General features: G+C 45.7%; 1 pseudogene; it reads left to right on the plus strand.

Moving 5' to 3' along the window:
- Window positions 1-6,301: 6,301 nt before the first annotated feature.
- LOC147981828 (uncharacterized) overlaps window positions 6,302-6,615 on the plus strand; it is an 809-nt pseudogene continuing 495 nt past the window's right edge.

Below are 6,615 nucleotides of genomic sequence, written 5' to 3' on the forward strand. Positions count from 1 at the left end.
CTAGCAGGGCTAAAACGAGGTCGAATCATCACGACGAACGGCAGATCCGCTTTAATAGTAGAGATTTATTGCACTGATTCAGTTTGGAGTATGTTGAACTAGGAGTAGTGTTGCACTAAAACAGCGAGTACAATGTAAAGATTTTTGCATAGTACTGTAAATCAGAACAAGGCTAGCTAGGGCGCACCATGCCGAGAGATTCCTCCCATGATGGCGAAGCCTCCGCGGCCGCACGTAGCTCGCCCGGGGACGCTGGTATACCCTTCCTGTCCTGCAGCCCGGCCATGGCAAAACCAATCTGCACTTGAAGCATGGAGCACCAAGGAGATGGGCGTAGGGCTTGCCGGTGTATGGGGCAGCTTGCCGGTGCGGCGGCGGGTTCAGCAGAGATCGGAACGGCGGTAGGGTGTGGCGGGCGGCGGGCTGTGGAGGACGGGGGCGAACCGACTCCTCTTTTTTTAGTATCCGGGCTAGCCGATTGGCCGAGGAGGCGGAGTCAAGATCGATTTGGTGCCCCTTTCTGGGCCAGCCCATGTGGGGCGCGAGTTGCCCCCTGTGTTTTTTTTTCGAGATTTCGAACAAAATTCTGACTTTCAAAAAAGTTCACGAATTCAAAACAAATTTTCACCAAATGCGTACGTAGTTCTCGAATTCAAAACATGTTCAGGATTTCAAAATAATGAGAAATTTTTGAATTTTAATTAATATTTTTTTATTTTAATGAACAATTTCTTAATAATGATGCACTTATTTGGTATTTGATGAACAAAATTTGAAACGGGTGAACATTTTTGAACTTGATGAACAAAATTTGTATTCAAGAACATTTTTTGAAAATGATGAACAAATTTCGGATTTTATGAACATTTTTTTAATTCTCTGATTTTTTTTGAAGTTTGATGTACATTTTTTAAATCTCGATGAACAAAAATTAGATTCGATGAACAATTTTTTACATCGATGAACAATTTTTAATTCGATGACCAAATAAAGTTTGCGATTTTGAAAACAAAATTGTAAAAAATAAAGAACAAAAAATAGAAAAGAAAAAGAAGGAAAAAACGAAAGGAAAAACACATAAAATGGACTGGCCCATATGACACCCAGCGCGCGCGGGGGAGGGGGGGGGGTACACTTGTGGTTGCTCAGTGGCGCACACGCTGAATAGAAAGGACCCTTGTTCGGCTCCCATAAAGCTGCCATTAACTTCTCAACTTCCCTTCCCACAATAATTCCACCCCCATGTATGCAGGATTAATTGCCTTTTCTATTTGCATTTTTTAGGGCACACGACAGGCTCATTTACATGATTTGAAACATAACGCTGATCTATCTCTTTGCATCTTGCTCACAGTGTAGAAGGCGCCTATGCATCTCGATAGATGGAGTACTAGATTTCAATATATGGATTACGTCAGAGTTTTTTTTTACAGGAATGCTAAAAATCTGACGCATGACAAATGAAGTGTTTTTATGGCAAACTCCATGCTTGTTAAAGGAAATTTTCATCCTCGCGGTAACATAATTTTATCTTGGATGTTTGATTTGCCATGGTCAAAATATCCAACGTTCCGTTTGTAGCGAAATCTCTTTTAAAGATATATTTTTTTCTGCAGGAAAGTTTTTTTAGATATCACCTCGTCAACTTTTACATGGCTCCCAATCGGGTTAATACATGCTATAAGTGGATCCATAACGTTGACGAGGAATGTACCCATTTCTATTTATCCATTCTCATAGAAAGTACCAAAAATGTTTTTGAATGTATGGAGCAGGCGTTTGAGTTGATATCTTCAATAGTCAAATCCTTTTCTTGCCCACCCAGCCATAAAAGAAAAAAATCGTTACGAGCGGTCTTAAACCCTCACCTCAATCTCAAAAATGGAATTGAAAAGCTCCAATTTAAATAATGGTACCGGGGAAATACCCCAGGGAAGAATCATTCTTTGAATCATCCAGATCTATCAGCGAATTCAATAAAAAACGGACTGATCCTCGGAATACACCATCATCTTTCGAAGTGTGCAGTCAATATTATGTTATATTCAAAGAAACAAGTCAAAGAGTAAAGGCTTCGCCCTTCAATACCACACTTCCAATCGAAATTCCTATGAGATTGACGTTCGAAGAAAAAGACATGGTTTGATAGAAACTTTAAGTGGGTATCAAATAAACTGGAATGGATGGTATCAATTTCTTCTTTTCTATACTGAATCTGCTTCGGTATCTCTTTCTTCCTTCCCTTCTGTAAACCAAGCAGTGACTAGCCTCTGGCACTCACTTTCCAAAACACCAATTGACTTGCTTTCAAAACAACCCTGATTAGTTATACCTGAAATACCACCCGTACGTAGTACGCCATTCCCAACGCGGAGCGCCTTTATTTTTGTATTGAACTCCGCTAGGAAGAAAAAGTTAGACCGTAGCCTTGTCGAACAACCTCGTTTCTCGCTTTTGTCGATTGACTCGTGGGACTCTACTGAATTCCAGCATGGGTGTGGTAGATTACTGACGTGAAGCCGGACCTCTATGAGTGCTCTACATGGCCGGATCAAAGCTCCAAATCGTAATGTCGCGGCATACATAATCAGAAAATAGGATTCGTGAGAGCGTTTTCTTTAGCTGTTCCTTAAGAAAGCTATCGACTTAACCGCTTGTGTTAAACATATAGATTGTCCTATTCTCTCTTTTTTTTCTCAAATGACCTATTTCACATAACCGATGTTGATTACAGATTTTGCCTTGCGTCACATTATCGTGGTGATCAATTCCTTTCGTGGATCGATTGAAATAACCGATTTTGGTGTATTAATTCAAGATAGGTAATTTTCCTCAAGGTCATAAAGATCGGTCATCTAGCGTGGACTTCTGACTCTAAGTGGAAAGTCTTTCTCATCCACCTCTTCCATCCAAAACCGTTTTCCGCATTTTTTTGTGCCAAGTTACTTAAATCTATATCGGAGCTATAGGATCGGTAGACCCGTAAGCGAAGATGGTTCGCTCCCACATAAAGAGACGGATATTCGATGTGTTTAGCATAGTGACACTTTTTTTGGTGCCGAAACAGCCCCAATCCCTTTGGTCATTTCGCTTTTCGTGCCGGCCTGTATTCGGAGTTTCTTGGATTTGCGGTGCCTGAATGCCTTTCTCCTTCTTTTTGGTGACGTCGGATGCCCGCCTTTGGCGCTCAGAAGTGGATTCTCCTTCAAAGAGGGCTTTTCCCCTAAGAAAGGGACATGGTTGTACTGGGTTTCTAGTCCTATAGTGGAAGAGCAGATAGGATCACACCTACACGTAAGTTCGTTCGTTGGGTTAGTGGCCACCCGCACTCCAACCTATCTATATGGCAACAAAGCGAATGACAAGGCCAAAGTAGCTGACTCTTATCGCTAACTTGACTCGGTCTAAGGGCGAGCTTGAATACAACTCACAGAACGACTCCTCCAGGGGCCTTCAGGCACTCAAACAGATAGTGAGACAGACACCATCTATAGAAGTTGAATGACAATACACCCATATATTCTAGCTAACAATCAGAAACTGTATCCAAATGGAGGGGACACTCTTCCTTCAGAAAGATGCCTTTGAAAGAAAAGCTCTTCCCCTCAATTGATCGCCTTTCTTTGATATGTGTTCAATTTAGTACAATACAAACTAAAACTAGATCAAAGCGGAAGGGCCACTCACTATAGAAGCTATAACTAGAAAAGCCCTAGCCAATAGTTTAGTAGTCGGCCAAACCCCCATGCTCACGACATGTTCTTGATATTGATTGAGTTGGAGGGAGTCAGAGACTACCACGGAATCCTTCCATAGTCACCCCGGTGACCTTCGTCACCAAAGCGTCACGACAGTTTCCAAGACCCCTCATATAATCTCCAGTGGGGATCAGTCGGAGCACGTAGGAATGCCGACCACTACATAAGCCGTTGGCGGAGAAAGCTCGAAGAGCTTCCCTTCATTCGCTTCGCGGGAGTCGCACACAACACATAGCTGGAAGTCAGAGGGCCCGTACTACCTGCCTAACCCTTCGCTCCGAGGGATCGTAGAACGGAAAGCGCCTTCTAAACAACTCGGCAGAAGGGAAGGGGCCTATGTATTTGCATGACCCCTGCGGATTTGACCCTACCTACACCCGGAGCCAATCCCCTAGTGGTCCTGCCACCACGCCACAGAACAGGAGCTCGTGTGGAACCTTGGATTTCTGGCGTAACAGTAGTGGAAGGTATCAAAATATTACGGCCGCATAACATAGTATATACGCTAAGGTCGGCCAAAATATGGACACCCGAAGGGCCCGGCGCGCACAATCCTATCCTATCCGAGCCCGTCATTGCATGCACTTCGGACAGCCGTCCGTAGCATCATAAGGAGCACCTCCCTTTCGAGGTACCCAAATGGAACGGTCTTTATTTGTGTTGTTGGTTGGTCTTTCTCAACGTGGTCTATAGCACGAAAAACCATTCTTTACAAGATAGGGCCGTTCACATGAAAGAAAATACAAAATCCATTCTTCATGGTCGGGCGCATTTCTCCAAATCCTCCAGGATCACAAGTGGAACGCTAAGCAAGGGTGGGGAGGCTGCAAGCTCCGCGTCGAACAGAAAGAAGCAAGCAGGGGGTGTTGCCGTAGCGCGCCGGAGAGCAAGCGTAGGCAACCAAACTAAATAAGGCTACAAAAGTAGCTAGCTAGCGTTTTTAAGCTGGCTGCCTTTTCTAGCGCGCGTACTCTTCTGTGGAGTCGCACGGAACGAGCCTTGTCTTCCCTCCAACGACTAGCTCCCTTTTCTTGTTCCGGTCACCCTTCTCTTGCCGTGGAAGGACTTTTGCCTGTGGTGTGGTCCAACCCGTGGGTGGAGTCGCCCTCATCCCCCCATTGCTCAGTGCTCCCTGCAGCTTCGCTGGGCTTTACCCGCGTGGGCACGGGCTTCTATAAGAGAATGAAAAGCTCTCTTTTTACAATAAAACGCGAACCGCGTGGAGCCCACCCTTTTTCGTTTTCTGCCGCCATTGGGTGGCCGCAGGGGAAACACAGCCCGGCCGCCTCTCGGGAAAGGGGGGGTGGGCCTACCTATCCCGAGGGAGCAGCTGAGAGGTTCCATATGCCGAGCCGAAGGGCAGAACTTCAGTGCGTGATCGTAGTATGTCACCTCGTCTCGTCCTCGCAGCATCGAAGAGTACCTATGCACTATGTTCCGGTTCACTGATAAGGAAGATAGAGTTGGGGTGGGGGTCTACGATGTGATACTATAGTATGCCCTGGGGAGAAAGATGCGCAACTCAAAACGGAAGCAGGAAGCGTGTTGTCAAAAATGTCGAAGGTTACCAGATCTCTGAGACTACCATCGATCCGACAGAGCGGAACGACCAGAAAAAGAAGTGGAGTTAGAAAGCCGTATGATAGGTGGTAACTATCTGTACGGTTCGGGGGGTAAGCGGCGTACTCTGGGGGAATATTAGGCTCTATCGAACATACAGGGAATTGGAGGTAGCATTTTACTTATGTTAAGTCATGGACTGGTTTCTTCAGCCCTTTTTCTATGTGTTGGTGTTCTATATGACCGACATAAGACTCGACTTGTTAGATATTATGGAGGTTTAGTGAGCACCATGCCGAATTTCTCTACCATTTTCTTCTTTTTCACTTTAGCCAATATGAGTTTACCCGGCACTAGCAGCTCTATCGGGGAATTTCTAATCTTAGTAGGAGCTTTCCAAAGAAATAGCTTAGTAGCCACATTAGCTGCGCTTGGGATGATTTTAGGCGGCGTATTCCCTTTGGGTATATAATCGTGTGCCAAAGGCTTTAATAAGAATTTGGCCATGAGAGACCTTCTTAAGTATTGCAAAAGAAGGGGCCTGCTGATAGAGCTGGGTGGGGAGGCGATACTAGTTAGAGAGGCCTGGCCCGTAAGCTGGCCCCCTTTAAAGCCATTCCTTATTAATAAGGATTTGTTACGCGCGATATGCCGACGACTTACTGCTGGGAATCGTGGGCGCCGTATTTCTTCTCATAGAAATACAAAAACGTATCACCCACTTCCTACAATCCGGTCTGAACCTTTGGGTAGGCTCCGCAGGATCAACAACCATAGCTGCACGGAGTACGGTAGAATTCCCCTGTACGGTCATTCGGGAAGTCCCCTCGAGGATGACTCCCATACAATTCTTGCGAGAGCTGGAGAAGCGTCTACGGGTAAAGCACCGTATCCATATAACTGCCTGCCACCTACGCTCCGCCATCCATTCCAAGTTTAGGGACCTAGGTTATAGTATCCCTATCAAAGAGCTGACGAAGGGGATGAGCGGAAGAGGTCATCTACTGGACGCGGTTAGCGGAGACTCTTGGAAAAGATGGACTAAAAAGTCCCCAAGTTAGCATATTATGGGGGACCGTCAAGCACATCCGGCAAAGATCGAGGGGGATCTCGTTGTTGCATAGCTCAGGTCAGAGCAAGGTGCCATCAAGCGTTCAACAGGCAGTCTCACGATCGGGCATGAGTGTCTTGAAGAAGAAATTGTATACTCCCTTTGGTCGGAAGGCGGCGGGGGAAGGAAGGGGACACTGGGCGGGATCTTTCAGCAGCGAATTCCCCATACAGATAGAGGCGCCTA

This window comes from Triticum urartu, chromosome 3A, assembly GCF_056163025.1.
Source record: "Triticum urartu cultivar PI428250 chromosome 3A, HENAU_Tu73, whole genome shotgun sequence".
In the NCBI taxonomy this organism is placed as follows: domain Eukaryota; kingdom Viridiplantae; phylum Streptophyta; class Magnoliopsida; order Poales; family Poaceae; genus Triticum; species Triticum urartu.